Source organism: Anopheles merus, chromosome 2R (genome assembly GCF_017562075.2).
Source record: "Anopheles merus strain MAF chromosome 2R, AmerM5.1, whole genome shotgun sequence".
Taxonomy (NCBI): domain Eukaryota; kingdom Metazoa; phylum Arthropoda; class Insecta; order Diptera; family Culicidae; genus Anopheles; species Anopheles merus.
In genome coordinates this window covers 27,414,986-27,433,066 of record NC_054082.1, presented here as the reverse complement: position 1 = coordinate 27,433,066, position 18,081 = coordinate 27,414,986, and the positions used below count along the sequence as shown (strand labels likewise).

At 41.7% G+C, this 18,081-nt stretch overlaps 1 protein-coding gene across 3 annotated transcripts in view; it reads left to right on the top strand.

Annotated features, from left to right (window-relative positions):
* The first annotated feature begins 378 nt into the window (after positions 1 to 378).
* LOC121588780 overlaps positions 379 to 18,081 on the top strand; it is a 34,734-nt gene continuing 17,031 nt past the window's right edge. The window contains exons 1-2 of one of the 3 annotated variants that reach the window (XM_041907108.1): positions 379 to 465; positions 668 to 1,057. The gene's annotated coding sequence lies outside the window, so the exon portion shown is untranslated. Of the gene's footprint in view, positions 618 to 667; positions 1,058 to 18,081 lie in introns of all 3 variants that reach the window. The other 2 variants (XM_041907109.1, XM_041907111.1) reach the window with 2 other exon arrangements.

Here is an 18,081-nt window from a genome sequence, read left to right as displayed (position 1 = left end):
ATTTGTTCAATATTTATATTTACCGAAAATCCATCAGAACCAACAAGTTTCAAAGAAAGGCACAACAAATCTTCCCGCGGTTAGAACCAGGATGAAGCCTTCTCGGCTGGTCCACTGTAACTGTCAGCTTCCGTACCATTTTCATCCCGAATCCGCCTGAAAAATGCGTAGGTGTGTGGGCTTCACGTTGCCACTGTGTGTGCGGTACCGTTTCCGGTCGTGTCCATCGGAGCCGTCGTCGTCGTCGTCGTCGTCGTCGTCATCGTCATCGTTGTCGTCATCGTCGTTATCGGGCCGAGTCGAGTCTGCTGGCGCGGATTGGATCCCGCTGCCAGAGGCCAAACGTTTATAAAAAGGGTATTCACGAAGTGGAAGTCCACGATTCGCTGGAAGGACGTCGTGGAAATAACACTTGTTGAACCTTGGAAGGGAGTTCCTGGCTCGCCGCTAGACCGTTTCGTATCGGTGAGTTGACGGTGGTGGCTCATTCTAACGGTGCGATTTTCAAAAAACGGTCCCACACGGCCACGTGAACGGAAGCAGCTCGAGCACAGAGTTTACCCCAAACCCTACACAGTGCACCTTGTTAGTGGTCTAGTAGAGCAACTATCGTAAACGTGTGTGAATTTAGTATCTTTGTTTGATAATTTGTTTGTTTGTTTTCCAGTGATTAGAGGCACGAGAACGTTTGTTTTACATTTAGAGCAACGTTCCATTGCTAGTGCATACCTGTTCAACCTGCTGCATTAGATACATTCCGGTCTGTCCGTTCCGGGTTGGCCGTTTGCACATTCCGACGGTGTAAAATCCGAAACCTCTCTTACATTCCTTTGGTTTTCTTTTTGTGCAGACCACGTGAGTGCATTGCTGAAGCATTGTTTCGTACCAAGGAAGTTACAGTTTCCGTACGTTCTGTTGTGTGAAACTCAGTTTTGAAAGACTTATGGTGTTTGAAAAGTGAAAAGAAAACTTGTGAAATTCCGGAAGTTTGAAGTTCAGTGTGTCTCAACGCAGCCGTAATCGAACGTTTTTGGTGAATCTCAGTGACACTGCAAACGTAAGTATTTTTTAGAAAAGATACTAAAACAGAGACAGAGAGAGAGAGAGAGAGAGAGAGAGAGGGAACGTTTAAAAATTATTATTAATGTAATGGTCGAAAAATGATATGAAATGGGCTAGGGAATTTCAACGCTTCCGTGTGCTTGGTACATAAACCTAAGAATAATTTCTTAAAAGTTTTGTGATTTTTATTAGGAATACTGTCCCAGTTCTTTGCATTGTATAGTTTAACAAAATGTTGTAATCCAAAAGCGTTCAAATTTGGTATATCAAGAAGAAAATTTTATTTTTTTATTTATACTATTATATTTTTTAAACGAATTTGTTAAGTGTGTATGAAATAAAAAGTACATTATCTTCTCGAATTGTTAAAATACTTGTGGATAATTAACTGAACATTGATTGAAAATATTGCAAGTTCTCATTTGGCTAGTTGTACAGTTGATAAAAATTATGCTGAGCTTAATTGATAAAGCAATCATTGATTTTTTATACTTTTAAAACTTTACATTAGCTCCCAACCACTAATCTTCAAAGTTAAAATTTATATCCGATTTTGTATGGAAAATGGAAATGGTGCAGAAGGCACAAATTCCAATCTAAAATACGACATAAAGCCCCACAACAAATTTAATTAACTTCTTATAACTCGAATATAATGCAACCATGGTTATTTTCAATAGTATATTTTAGATAAGAAAATTAAATAAGTATTAATATGCAATCAAGTTTATTCTCAAAACCATGCTTTTGAATAGGAAATGCAATGAGTATTAACACAAATTCAATGGGTATTAAAAAAATCAGAAAAAAAATCAATGTGTTGTTTCCTATATGAAATTACTTTACCGTTTTGTTAAAAGATTTCCAAAATCTCCTCCCCAAGAATAGATTAATTTGAAGGCTCATTCAAAGCCAGCCAAAAACCTTATCTCATAATTTCCATTCTAACTTTGTTGGAATGTTGTTGAATTCAAAAATATTTAAAATCTCCTCATCTCTGGCTTTCGTTCGTGAGGAGCGCAGCCTTTGAATTGAATTCTTAGCTTACGAAACAACGGTACCAAAAGTCAAAACTCTCCGTTTAAACTTCAAACCGACTTTGAAAAGCTTTAGTTCACACTCAAACACACCAAACCCGAACAAGTCGTTATAAATTTCCCCATCCTTCTTCGTTGCTTCGGATGAATTTGTACTGTAAAAGCGAAAACTTTTAGTTCATACATACTTGGGGAAATTTTACCAAAAAGCAATGTTAAATAGGGAGAATGAGAAAAAAAAAACACAAAAAGCAAACCCATCGGAAAGCCTGATCGGGTGCATATTTACATTCTTTTGGGCAAATATGTTCCACTAACCAAACTCACTCGGCCCTTCGGTAAATTGGCGCCTAGCTAATAAAACATTCCAATCGTAACCAGCAATTTGGTGCTTTCTGGATGCCCGAAGAGTGAATCCAGCCAGTGGCGATTCCTGTTTTTTTTTTTTAATTCACCATGCCTCATCGGAATGTTTGACCTGTAAAACAATAAAAGCGTGTGCCTCGTGTCGGAGGTTGGGCGGATTTTACGGTAAAGTATGCCACAAATTAATGCCACTTAAATGTGAGCTCTCCTCCAGTCACGCGGGCAAAGTCGATAAAGGCAAGTGTGATAGAAAGTGTAACGTAAAACCACCAAGGAATGTATATGTGCGAGTGCAGGGTAGCTAATTTTGGGAAACTTTTTCCCGCGTGTTTCGACATGAAATAATGGTGAGCAAAATAAAAAAAGCTCCCTGGCACGAAAAACCTGAAGGGATTTTTCCTATTCGATAGGGAAATTTGGAAACATTTTTTAGGCGTTCAAACGGTTTCCCCTTAAAAATCTTGACCACCCAAAACTGGGAAGTAGTGGAAAGTATGCGTGAGAATAGTTTTACGTCAAAGCATTGCCGCGGAGTGAAAGATCGCTTTCGGTGAAAAGACCGTCCCGTCCGGCACGTCCGGTATGTGAGGCATCTTAGACACGGTGGGGTTGTGTGTCCGAAATAGCTGCGAGCAACCTTCCGGCAGTGGCAACGGTTGGCACGTTGAGATACTTCGCAGATAGCAGATTTCGAAAGCTCACATACTGCCCGGTCACGGTCCCCCGGTGGCATTTCCGTGCTGCGGCAGGTCGGGCAGGTGCGTCCGGTTGGAATTTGATTTGCTCAAGCCGGCAGCTCCCTTCGGAGCTTCTATCGACCTGTGTGTTTAGTTAAGGTCGGAACGTGCACGAACCCCAAACGCTGAACGGCGTGCCAAATGAAGCCGTGAACCGTGTGGCAGGTCCACCGATTGACCTTGTGAGCGTTGACCGTGTGCTGCCGGCGGTGTTGTCAACCGCAAACGTGCGGTAATCAGGCTACAAAATATGGATTTTTTTACTTGGGGAGTGTTTTTTATGTATAAAACGAATATTTTGGCGATAAATTAATTTACGATACCGGCAATTACTGGTGTTACCTTGTCGAGGGTTTTTTTTTCTTCACAACGAGTGCAAAACATTATCACCCGCGCGTGCGGAAAGTGTGATGATTTTTTTTTTAATTTCATGTAGTCCTGTCCATGTTGAGAATGTGTTTTAAATGCGTTTTAAATTTTTCGTCCATTTTGTCTCAAAGACACGAACGGCGAGATCGATGGGTTTTGGGTGAAGTGGTGAACACATCTGACAAAATTCTCTGAGAACTTTTGCTATGGACAGTGAACACTTTCATTGGCGTGAGTCGTAATTTGCAATTGTCCTTAATAATCGTAATCAGTATTAATTATATTTCGTAGCCGAAGTTTCCATTCCTTATTTATCAGTCATGTAGTCAATCCAAATATCCAAAGTATGTTGTGATCTACTTCAGACTATTTGAGTTAAATTCTTACCAATTACGATTTATATTCTAATCAATAATCGAACACATATGATACGAATAATATGCAATCAATAAAAGGTATCAGAACAAGTGGTGTGAGTGAGCGTGGTTCAACGTTCGTTTATATCTTGAGTCCTTCGAATATAGACATAGGGAAAGTATGTGAAAATTACTTGAAAATACGACAACATATATAAATCAAATAATATTACATAAATCCCAGTGCTGATGTCCAAGCATTCAATATTGTTTCTTAAATTAGTACTATTACGCCAAAAAATATAAAAATACCATTTAATCTATTTATTGTATTATTTTTGAAAACCCATAAATTTATGTTTACAATAAAACATATTGATGCGGCCAACTAGGCTGTTCTTATGAGAAATTCAAAAAAAGTGTTATGAAAGTTTTGAGAAACTCGGTTGGAGCAGCCGTCACAACAGCGTGAGCAGCTTACATCCCGGGTTCCGGTGGGCAAGCTATGTTTTACGCAAGTAACTAGAAGACCCTGTCTCTGAAGTCCTTTTGGACCATCCACAAGGATCAAAGTGAGGAGATAAGCCCAAATTAAGAAGACAAGTTGCCGTAAAGCTTTATCGGACACTCCTGCCTTAGGGTTAAGACCGAGAACAAGATAACAAATGTTGCGGCGTATGGTTAAAAAAATGAACAATTATTTAAAATGCTCATGTTAAACGTTTCACTTCACGACAGATTGTCGTCAACTGAAATATTTTCTTTCACAAATATACAGGTTGACAAGTCAAGGAGGAATCACTTTTTTTAGCAAACAATTTTTCTGGATTGATAAGGATCTCAGACATACGAGAGATAGTTTTATTTTATTTATTTTTCCACCAATCTGTTCCTTTATTGTTCATTCTACAACTTGGTTAGATCATCTAAAACTGACTTTCAAAGGGAAACCTTACGAGGAAGAAAATCTTTTGAGCCTTCTTTGTTTATCTTGGTCCTTCCTTTTCCCTAATGCTAAACGATTAAAGATACATACTTTTGCATCAAGCTATCAAAAACAACAACAACAACAACAACACCATCCTCCTCTCAACTGTGACATCTTCCGTCGGAAGCATCCGCCCTAATGCCCACCACGGTGTCGTTCAGTACGCAACTTGCATCCCGATTGAGTCTGTTCGAGATTTATTTATAAATTGGCGCCCCTGCGCGTTAGCCGGCCTGCGGCCTGACAGAAGCATAAAACTTCACCACTCCAAACCGGTAGCCCACATTGGTGTCCACCATCCCCGTTGGCTTCCGTGCTGGACTGACGCAAATGCCCGCTCTGTCCGGCCCGTGTTTGGCTCGATTAGACTCGATGGGGGTGAAAGTTTCGAGCGGCGAGATGATTATGAAAATCGATTTCAATATCCTCTACCTTGGCGCCCTGCGGAAAGGACTTAAATTTGGGGATTCCCCCTCCCCCCTTCCCTGAGGCCTGCCATAAATCAACGCTTTTGATTGATTTCCTGGCTTGTACTAATTCCGCGAGGGAAGAAAAGAAAGTGTGTAAAATATGCAAAGTACTAGCTTCACGGTGTCGATCGTTTCCACTCGAGTGCCCGCCTTGAAAATTATCGAACATTTTTGCCAATAAACTCGCTACGCGGAAAGATAGTGGTGGCAGATAGTTTAGAGCCAGCGATAAAGTTTAATGAATCGGTCCCGCCGGGCAGTTTAATCGTCGGTGTCACAATCAGCACACCAAAGCTTTGGATACTTCCGAACACTAGAGTACCTCCTGCGGGATGTTGGGCTGTCTTGATGGCTGAAAATCGCTCTACTCGGAGCACCGGATGGGTAATGGTTTCGCGGAAGCTCGCTACAGCGTTACGACAGCCGCACGGCTTCATCCCAACAGCGGTGTAAACAAGTTTGCTGCCGTAAGCTGGTCGGCAATTCAATTTCCCGCTCCTGTCCCGCACTGCTAAAGTGCCCTGCCCTGCTGGGGGAGTGGGATGTTGGGTCTGAAAATGTGACACTTACCCTAAAATGGTTCGTTAGCGAATTTGCGTCGCCGCCAGCAGACTGTTAAAGAGTTAAACCGAGGGTCGTGCAGGTGTCCGTGCACACGCACAAGCACGGTTGGTAAATTTTCGGGTAATGGATCGCTTCTTCGGTGAACCGTGAGAAAAGGTCACCAAGAAAATGGTCCATTTGCATAGGTAGAGGCGTATAATCGGGTTTTCGTTGGTTTGTTTCGTTTCGTTTTTTCCGTTTCTGTTTCATCGAAGACCGTCCAATCGGGAGTTTCTAATCGGTCAATCGGTTGGATGAAGCAGTGGGCAGCTTCTGCTCACCCGTTTCTCGTTGACGCTTCGATTAACGTCCTACGTCTTTGGCTGCAACGGAAGGCTTTCGCACGTTTGAAGTGGATATTTTAAGATCAATCGATGATGCGCTCGAACGTTAATAGATTCCTAAGTATTTCGTAGAAAACGTTCAACGGGGAATCATGAATGATTTACATTGCTATCGATATGAATTCGATATTTGATGGGTGTATATTTTTTTTTAATTAAACTATCAAACTATTTGCCTTTGATGAGCAACATAATTTGAAGTTTTAATGCTTTATTGATTCAATACATTTGATGAGTTAATGTATTCCATCATTTTTCATTGAGTATTTAGAGTCGTATTTCTTTCGAATATATTTAATTCGCGAAAGCTCTTCGTTTCTACAGATATTTCATTAATGGTTTGAACTTGCATTAAAATACGACCTTAAATTGAAACGTACGCCTACCAAATGCTGGAGTAGCCACCATCCTTCCCACAAAAAAGACTGAGCAGCTTATCTACCTACAAACAAACGGTACTGACTGCAGAAAAAAAACCAACCCTAATCTGAATGCCACTAAAGCAACGTTTTAAAAAGATCAAAAACGATAAAATAAAGGGTTCTGTAGCGTGGCTCTTTACGCTGGCATATATCTCCTTGTCGCTGAACTCATAACCTTGGCGGAATAGTAGCCTTGGTGAATTACTAGGAGGAAATGAATGCAAAAGCGAAAACAACTATGCAACTGTGAGAAGGAAAACAGCAAGTTAAAAAAGGGGTTAAATTCTCACGGACATTGTCGATGCACCTTTCGAAGCCTCGTGACAGGGAAAGAATCAGAACATTATTAAAAAGCATCTGCACTTCGTATACCACCGTAAAGTTAGCATGCACTGCCCCTTAGAAATGGTACGCGAATATTTTTCCCATTTTAGTTGGAGGAAAACTTTACCGGAATATGGACTCAACAGTCGCATAAAGTCTACACTTGGAAGAGGGAAAATTGCATTCCACAAGTATGCTACATCTTTGAAATGAATAGTTGGACGCTTGCCGAAATCATCACCGACGATTAATCTGGGGCTATTTTTCTGTTGAATATTGATTTTAAAATCACGTAAAACTATTAAGGGTCATGACAAATTTTTATATTCCAACAAAAATTGGTTGAAAAAAAAGATAAGCTATTGCAGTTTTTGAAACTATCTAATGGAGGCGCATGGCTTGGATTAACATGCATCGATGGAGAAGCCTAGTGTTTTGTATATTTGCTATAATTTTCAATTATCACGAGTAGGGTTTTAAAGAAGAGCAGCATTGAGATTATATATTACTTTATTTTAGCATATTTTATTACTGTACCAATTACATCAGAAAAACAATTTATGATTATTATGATTATTTCTATTTGGCTCTTCACATGAAGGTTCACATGATATGGTGCACTATTTGCATACCTTTAGGCGTATAAATTGTTGGATTTTATATTAAACGGTAGCCATACTTTCATGCATCGTTCCTTCATATGCTGAAATTATAATTTCCATTCTTTCATAAACCTTTTTTTATATCCCATTAGAGTGCATTAAGAATCCTATTATTTTCTTATCTCTACACACATGTCTATTCACGTTCATAAAGGACTTCGTCTTTTACAAAATAAAATCCCCATTCACTTGTAAAGTACAGCAACATTGGGTACAGCAACTACACTTACAGCAACAAGTGACCGTTACCGGACTGTTAAGCAACGGTGTGTTTTGCCCTGGATGTCTTGCGAGCCGTAACGAATTTAACATTAATCCGATATTGTCAAATGCAAACGAGGTACCCGTGGCCAGTAACACAGATACCATTAGTATGCGAATTTCTCTTCCCTTATAACAATTTCTGTTTAAATTTCCTACTCTCCCCTCATTCGCTAGTATGCTGGTTTTCAGCCATTTTCTATTTTTTTTTTCATTCGCAATACTCACCCTCCCCAAAACGAAACCGGGAAGATAATCGCGCAAAGTAGATCGGCATCTCCGATTGTGCCATTTAATTCGCTTCTCGTTCAGCCGACGGAAAATTGCCCCCGCCGCTGCAAATGGACGAAGGGCAGGCAAAGTGGCCATCACCACCGCGGCACCGTAGCTGCGGTTGCTGCTTGTGTGGCTAACCGAGGCAGGTGGTTTTTGTTTCTTTTCGGGAGGTGTAATTGAATTATGGTTAACAGTCAGTTACTGCTTGCGGTCGGGAGCAACTTCAAACGAGACGTTCGTTGTGCGATTCAAAAATTCGAGGAAATTTAAGATCACACAACAACAGATCGCACAAAAACAACAGCTTGCACCAAAGTGGTTGGAATATTGTTGAAGCAGCAGCAGCACAGTTCGGGCTTGCTTAAAGCATTTCCCGGCTTTCCACTTTCCAGCAGTGTTGAGGTGAGTGGGGATTAAAATAGAACTTTTGCGTAAGTCACAGCGGTATAAGCTGCTTCCCGGCTGTCCGGAACCCGCCCGGCGAGCAGTAGATTAATCAAATTTTCCGGTTCACCTTCACACCGACGAGCCACCGACTTCTTGGTGCACGGTTGACCGTTCCAAACAGTCAAGAAGTCGCCCCAACCGTTGAACCACACGGGTCGGGGAGCGTGAGCAAAATCGCACGTCCACTGTAGTGCTAGGTGCTTGCTTCGTGCCGAAACGACCAGATAAAGTTGTTATTATTATTTATCTCCTGTGTGTGTGCCTTATTTCCGGCGCCTCGCACAGCCTCGACCAGTACGGGCATCTTCCAAGTATCGTGCTAAGCTCAAGATTACGACAGAACAGCTCGTCTGACCAGTGGACGGTGAAGCCGATGATAAAATGCGGCTCACGGCTGTGCGCGACCACCCAGCCCCAGGATCGCATTCCGGTACCGGTTGTCTGCTCAAGATGAGTAGTTTTCTGCGTCGTCGCTTCCTCAGCCGTCCGGTGGGAGGCCTTTTGGAGAAAAAGGCATTTAACCCGAGAAAAATCCCACCTAACTAAGCTTTATTAACCTTACCACTTTGTATCGCTTTGAAATGCGTCTTTTCTCCATCATTGACCTCTTCGCTGACGTGCCGATAGGACGAGAAGGATTGTTTCACACCGTACCCCTTGTAACAGCTCTAGAAGGATTGCTCCCACACACACACACACACACACACACACCCACCTACAAAGACTCTTGCCAACACAACTGTTGCACACGATTTGCCCTGCAGATCCAATAAGCTCATTCACTGGAACTCTCTACTTGCCAGGGAAGTTTTTGCCCGATCTTTCCGTATCGTTGCTTACCAAGCAATGAATAAAGCCAGTGCATCTTCGGCAGAAAAGGCGAAGACGCTGCATCGTGAATGGAACGAACAGCCAGACATCCTGCAGGATATTTCCACAACCCAGGACGGTTCTGCATGGTTCCGTGAATTGCTTTTAGGACGTCTTTGTTTTGCCGTATTTTTACACAATTCTATATTTTTATCACCGCCCGGAGACTTCATTTTCACAGCGGCAGCAGGTTGGCGTGTTCACACGCTGACGGTGTTCGCGTTTGTTCTAGTGTTTTGATTTTTAAACATTTATGTTATCCTGTTACGCTGCAGGTTCGGCCCGGCGGGAGGTTATTGAGTCGGATGTGCCGTTCCGGTGTGCAACCGGTTTCACCGGCTGTCTATTCTCTCGGTGGGGAAGCAAAATTGATTGAATTGTAATATTTTGTAAACTTTCGCACGTGCATTGTGCGGGATGGGATGGGCTGGTACGGGTAACAGACAAAGCACGTGTTGGAGTTGTGGCAGGAGTTGTCATATCAAGGAGGTATTTTCCAACACATTTTTCCCATCCTTAGTACATTATGTGCATGTTTTACTGTTTATTGCTCCGTGGCAAAGTTTTAACAGTTATTGTTTCTTTATTGGTTACATGTTTTATGAGGTGTAAAAGAAATTTATGATGTGTGGGAATTTTAAATTGTGTTAAAAAGAACCGTAAGCTGTAGGAAAAAGAATCAGCTTTAAATGTAACTAACTACCTCAAACAAACCCCCGTAAGTACTACAAATCAAAATGTTTTAAAACAATGTACGGTGTTTGTTGAAATATTCATCTGAAAATTACACAATTCTTTTTCAGATTTGCTACTCAATGTTTAGAACCAGCTAACGTACAATCAGTACCTTAAAGCTGATGCAACTCCCACTCAATCCTGTCGTCAATAAGTGCCGTTCGACTTAAAGCACGTTACAACTCCCCCAGCGTTGACCGTGAAGCCTCATGGCTGTGCTAAGTAATTAAACAGAGAGGCTAGAGCAGTGGGTATGATGCACCTGGTCTGTAATGTGCGCATCCAACTGAAATGAAGAATGCAGGAGTTAAAGTGAATGCGGGATCGTTAGATTAAATGCGAACAAAAAGATCATCCTGATAGGATGTTGTAGATAAACATTGCATTTTCTTCTATATGGGTGGTACCCTTACATTAAAGGATGTGTGTAGTGGAAAGAGTACAAATGAAGGTACATTTCAATTGTATTCACTCCCATGTGCATTCGTGGAATATTTTATATAATTACGCAAGGGATTAGTTCGCAAGCTCGTGGACAGTATTTGGCTTACTTCGAGCGCTAGTGAAACATTGTGTAATGAATAGGTTAAGAATATATAATGAGATAATTACTAGCATTCCCTTCCCAACATTTACAAAGGTTTGAAACCGTCCTATTGTTCATAAAGTTGAAGTAGTTCATTCTTCAGAACATATAAATGTCATCCGAACACTCGCTCTAATCCTCCTAATGCTTTTCTTTCTCATTTCTAATGATTCCGTCATGTTGCGGTCTGTCGCCTTCGATGGTGTGTGCCACACATGCATGAATGAATCCAGCTTCCCATTCCAGTAGCGCCTTCCTAGCATCGCTATTAGAAGTAAGCACCCCCGGTACTAATGGTGACACACTTTTGTCTGAAACATGCTCCCTTTTGTGCTAAAAACCATTCAATCAATATCGCCCCAACTGACTGCTCAGCGGGACGATGACGTGCTTGAGCGGCAAGGAATTATACATAATTATGTGACTTCAACCTCAGACTGCCTGCTTCTCCCTGTTTGTCCCTGCCCGCTGCCGCTACAAAACCCTTCCCTAAGCAAATCGCTTTATTGTGTGCGTGCGTGTTTGTTTGGACGTTCAGCAACGGCGGCCGTGTTGAGTGCTTTCACTTTCCCGAAAGGTTTGCGCATGGCTTAGACGGGTTCGAGGTAATGCCACATATAATAAGCAAAACATTGCTGGCTTCGGCTCAGGCAGTTAAATTCGTTGCCTGCCAACATGTATCGCTCCAACCGGTTAGTATGATAAGTACGTGTGTAAAGCCGTGACAATTCGCGAATACAACTCGTGCAGCGTATGGGAAGCCGTGTGTGGGAAGTAAAGTTTGGCGCTAGACAGATCGTTACTGCCGCTTCTGCCTTACGGCTGAATGGGCTCGTTTTGTAAGGAGGCAGTGAGGCATCATATACGTTGTTAAATTGGTAGTAATAAGCCCATTGTCCATTATTTGCATGCGGACAAAATAATGAAAGCCTTGCAAGAGGATTACGGCGCGAAATGTCGTTTCCAGGCAGTAAATTGGGTGACCACTTGTGGAAACGGTTGGGAATGCAAATCACCCACCAAGCGTGGGACTTTGGACTTTTCCGTTTTGTCGAAGCTTTCAATTAGTGCTAAGTAAGAGAGGTCGTCCGGACATTGGCCATTGGGCAAACCAATTATAATTTAAGGCTCCACCACGAGCCAACTCAACGCAATCAAACCCGATTAGGCGGTCAAAGAAAAGGCTTTTCTTCTGAAATACACAACTGTGCATAGACTTTCGCCCGTACAACTTTCTCGTGCAACAAAGAGCTGTACCTTCACCACAGAAATATGACAGTAAGTGCTAGAAGATTCTATACCGCTGACACATTCCAACAAGTTGCCGCTTACGCAAACCAAAAACACATCCCCATTCCTCCCTCGTAAGCTCGTAACCGAAGGCAAAATTAACATCCGGGATGCGGTTTAGCGTTCCGAATCGTTGTGTCTGTCTCCGGTCGATTGAGATTGTGGCGGCAAAGGCACACTTCCCGCAGGGAACATCTCATCCCAACCACTTTACCGATCGGAGCGAGATAAACTTGAGCTACCGCCCGCTTGTACGGCCACTTCTCGGTCGCTGCGATGTGAATTGGACCGTTCCGGCTCGTTCATGCACGCTAAACTGTGCTTAATTCTTTCGCCACGATTTTCATCAATTCCAGGAACGCGATACAGCTGGATGGTGTAAATAAATCAGCTTTCTGGAGACTGCGTTTCTTGTCCTATTCTTTGCATTTCTCATTGGCTCTCCTTTTTGTTTACTGCAAATGCGAGGGAAGTTTTCGGATTTATTGGAAATACCGCGTCCAACATCTCTGTTTGCTGTTTGCGTTCCGCTTTTTGGTCGCGGTATGATCTAATAATCGACCAGATGATGGTGGTTTGGGTTGTGTGAATGTAACGTGGTGTGGACGTTAGCAGCGTTATATTCGTCGAATGTCGAAAATTTATATATTTATTCATTTCTAAGCTACTCTCCAAATGCCAATTGTTTGTGGATAAATAAACAGGTTTGTGCATGCCAATAATTTGTTTCCTCAAAGTATCTATAAAGATAGACGATAGATAAATAGATCAAATAGATCTAAAAAACGAACAAAACGAAAATCTTGAATCTTGCTTTTTCATAATTATAACGCATTTAAGGAATGTGAGAGTCGTTGGATTTTCGTGGGATTAATTCACAACGCATTTCGCACCTCAGTTGAACCTATGTTTGGAATACGAGATTAGACTGATCAATATCATAGTAACAGGCAATTTAATTTTATTAGGCAAAATTATAAACAATCCAACAGCGTGATTTGCCTATTTTTATTTGACTTCGTTTAAATGGATAAAATTAGCATGAGCATTAATGTATATCAACTCGATTGCTCGATGTGCATGAACTGTTGAAATAAACAGAACAGAGATAGCGTAACACGCCAAATAACGTGCTTGTATACAGCATAGACTTTTACATTAGCTTTCTTTCATTTAAATTCAATTATAAATCTAATTATAAGCTGATTTTACTGTGGAAAAAGGTAAACCTCCCAACGATACTAAGAACACACGGATTACACAGCAATAAAATGATTTACAGTCGAATTATTGTTACTGTATCGAACGAAATTGAACATTTTTAATCTGCCACCAGTAACTGTTTGCATTAAGCCATGTGTGCGAGGATTTAAAAACAAATCTAAATACCATAATCTAGCGATAAAACCAGACAATCCGATCCGAAAAACGCCAGTCTTTCCGAAACCACATACTACGCCACGCAACCCACACTCTCGCTGGCAGGCTGATAAGCAGGTCCGTATCCTCCACTGGCGCTGTCTGGGCTCCTCCGTGGGCGATTATGATTTATCGAACAGTATTCACTCTTGGTGCTATTTTCGGCAAAGTTCCGTTAACGCCTTAATGACCAACTGTCAACCACGCGGCAAAGTGCGCACGATTGCCTATGATCTAATTAATAAAAACCACCGATAAGGCGGCTGCAATGGTTGTGTGGGAGCGCGTGTGTCTGTGAAGGAAGGATCGCGGGAATTGCCCTGGATTGTCACGTGAATTGTTTTCGTTTGGTTTATTTTCTATTCCACGGGCACATACATGTCGAACGCGTTCCATAACGATGACATAAACGCTTATCGAGCGTGTTTTGCTGGACGCGGACGCGGAGTTATCTGGTACGCCACGCGTGATATTGCCCCGAAAGATCGTAAACGCACTATCGTACGAGTTTCGGAAACCATCTAAACAGGGCCATCTGTGGGTGAACGCTGTGGTTAACGCTCTCTCGAGCTAAAAGCACTTAGGAAATGGGCAGCAGAAGGGAAATGCATTACACAAAATCAACACATTGATTATTCAATAAGTGCGTTAACAATAATGCTGAGCACATACACCTAGACATCAAAGAGACATAAAGTTACATTCAATTTTTCTTATGCATAGTTTGTTCAACCTTCGTATCTCAAGCACCACTTCAGTAGCTCTGAAAAGTCATTTCCTATCTTTTGAAAATAAAACTTACCGAAACAATATTTGGTAATGAATTCATTAACACATCCTTTACTATCATCCAGTGAAGCACAAATCTTCATCAAGGCGAGGAAACCAAGCAAGTGAATAAAACACCCTCTCAAACTTCTGGCCAAATGTTCATATTCTTTAATGCGTTGATATTACCCCCTTGTTCCCTACCACCTATCGAAACGTGGGACACCAACCCACCGGTAACGACTACAAAGTCAAGTCTCATTTACCCCCTCAAAAAATGGAAAAAAGGGTAACGGATGGTTTTCCTCATCCCAGCGCTCATCAGCGCCATTACGCCAACCATCATCAAAGAGATTAAAACTGATTAATTTCATTTACAGCCAACTGTCAACAAGCTCTTAGCAGTTTGGGCAAACGAAAAGTCGCTTCCTCTTTCCCGCTTCCACCCTTAGAAAAGGTAAACAACTTTGCCGATTCCTGTGGGAAACGAACAGGCCGAACATGCCACCCGCTTGAGGCTGCCTTTTTGACACGCAACCCGGGGCTCTGCCAGTGCGCATTTGGCATACCGCGTATACGGTGCGGAATCGCTTTGGAAACCGATTCGATTGTTGCCAATTGTTTCCTCCTTTTCCTTCCGTTTCCTGGACCATGTTTACTAATTGTCTGCAAACAGACGAAATGCGCATTCGAATTTTTACCGCCCGCTGGTTTTATTGAGTTTTGCCATTTTTTTCCTCGAATATCGTCGCCGCGTGTAATCCGAATTGTCAACGTTCGCGAAATGTTCACTGGGTCGAAAAATCGGCACAGCATAAGCATTTGAGTGTAAGTGAACATCTTTCGCGTTTGTTTTTTTTCTTTGAACGAACAGAATATGGCGAAGCATCGAATGATTCGTGCTCATTAAATGCTTATAAATACAGATTTAGTTTTTATTCAATCATACTTTTTTTTCTCTTCTGACTGGGAACGATAGCAACCACTTTTTTCTTGCAGCAAATTTGGCTCCCAGCCATGAAGCGATGCTTGTTACGAAGCAGATAGCTTTATTAGCAAGAATTACCCTGATCCATACATTTTTAAAGCTTCTCACGTGGAACAGCTCCTAGAATTAGATTGCCCATTCGACGGGGAACATTCCGCTTGTAAGACTCTAACTCTGGGTGGAAAGGAATTTCCCCTTGGTATTTGAGACTGCGGGATGAGCAGAAATAATACCACGCTAGGAACACATTCAACTGCCCGCATTCTTCACTGGACTGTGCGTGGAATCATTCCTTTCGCAATGATTGTTTGTAATTGAATTGCGTCAAGCGCGAGCTTCACGCAACCGTTGGTCTTCCACCAAAGCTCCGGTACCGTCTTCTTCAATCGGCTCGAGTTCGAGATGGAGATTGCTGCGTTCGCGTGCCCGTACATTGAATTGGTTGTGCCTTTGGCGTACCATTGCTTTGCATTGAAATGGCTGGCTGTAATTGGTTTTACGATTTATTGGATCGAAGAGCTGAGATGAGTACCGCGAGAAGTAGGTACAATCGTAGGTAAGAGTGTATATAGATAGTATAATAAAGCTTAACAATGAAATTATTCTTAAAATGTACACCTTATCATATAGAAAGCAGTAGTAGAATATTTTGTGGTATCATATTAGTAAAATTTAACCAATAAATATTGTTATATACAAAGACAAACAATATTTTTTTTTATTATTAAACAACAGTAAGAGATCGTCTAAGGAGGTAATTCCTTGTTTTAAAAATAAAGGTAACAAATGTGTGAACCAAATTTGCTAAATGTTTCACTTTCTGTTTATTCTGTATATTCTTCTTGAAATCTATCTGCTAACTAAACGAATATTTATTTGTATATTTTATACCCCTGATGTAAAGCAACATTCGTTCTTAAAATGTTCCGACGCAACTGCTCCGTGCTATTTGCAATGAATACTTATAGGATTTACGTATAGCTGCATCGGGGTATTTTCAATTATTTGTTGGGTCATTATCGGTTTCAAAACTTTGTACTTCCACTTCAAATTGACATGGGTTGGCAGTAGAAAATCAATAAATTGTGCACCTTTCTGTGTTTCAATGTACTAAATATGTATTGTAAAGAATGCCTCACCGATTTTGGGCATAAGTTTAGTCTATTTTTCGTGTTTTCAGTATTTTTTAATCCATCACGACGATGAATCTTCTTTTACTATTACTTTAAACAATTTTTTTCCCTCTACATCATTACCGTATAATTTTTAATGTAATAATTAGAAGCAATTTTTAAATTCAGATTATATTGTAAATCTAACTAAATCCCTGTTGCTCGAACAAGTTAAAGTAATTACACCAAACACCCCACGTAGTAAACCACCAAATCTGTTCCTGGCAGCGTTGACTCATTACCACAATCCAAGAATCGCTTTATACACACCAATTAATCCGACCAAATCCGACCAGATCACCGACGCATTTGTTCGGTGCAAAAACAGGGAAGTAAAGGCTTCGCAAATCCTCATTAATTATCAATAAAGCCGCAGCTGTGTGTTTTTTTTTTTTTGGTTTGCTTGATATTTTGCTTATACCTTTGCTTGCAATGAAATTTAATATTTTTACTCCATGTTCAACTTTCGGACTTTTGGGACGGTTACAAGCGATGTTTGCGAGCCATTGTTTGCTTGAAACGATTTTAATTTTCACTTCACAAACGATGTTCCATGTACAAAACATCCTTGGTAGAGTATACTTCCTTGTCCCTCGGTCGTATTATATCACCCCCATTGAATATTCATTACCCTGCTAAGCTCCATTTAGTGAAGCTGTACGAATTACCCTGTCTGTAAATGATAGAGCAAAAATCAATAGCACCACAAACGCAGACAGTGGTCGAAAGTAATCCACCAGTAGATTGTCCTGCGGCACGAGACACCGAAGACACCGGCCCAAATTCTTTCGTCCATCCAGCGCGGGCTCACCGATACCGAATGAATTAATCTTTTCTATCTCCGAGACGTCCGGAGCAACAGCAACCAGCGTGACGGTTCCGGGCGGAATCCTGTTCGGCTGTGGGCAGATTCGTGGGTGCCGCATTGTATAAATTATGGCGCTCGGTTGCTGGTAAATGGTAAACCAAACGGTAGTTAATCGTACTTTGAATTCACACCGTCAGCTGGCTGAAGGAATCCGGAGCAGCATGAATTTTTCCACGGCGAGATGATAAAACGATTGTTTATTTAGACCGCGTGGCACTGCGCGCGTGGAGCGGTGGAAAAAGCGAAGGGACCAGCAGCTCAAAGCCTAATTTGTTACGAGTCAAACCGGCCGCAAGGAAAATTAATTTTCCCTCATCTCCCGAAGTAGCTCTTGCTTACCATGGCTTTTACATGCAATCGCCAACGCACAAACAGCAGCGTGGTTGTCACCGTTTGTCCCTTGTGTAGTTAACGAGCCACAACTATTACATCTCGATGACGGGAAGCGAGCGATATCAACAGGTCGTTTGTTGGTCGGTGGCAAAAAGAGACCAATCAAGAACGAACTACACTGGCTTACACGGATACGTTTTCCATCACCCTTTGCCCAGCTTGCTCTGCACTTCACTCGTGCATTTTCCCTTTTTGCGAACACAAACTTCGTCCTACTCCAGCCTTGGCGAGAATAGCTTCGCGAACGGTCCCGTTTGCTCGAGAATCA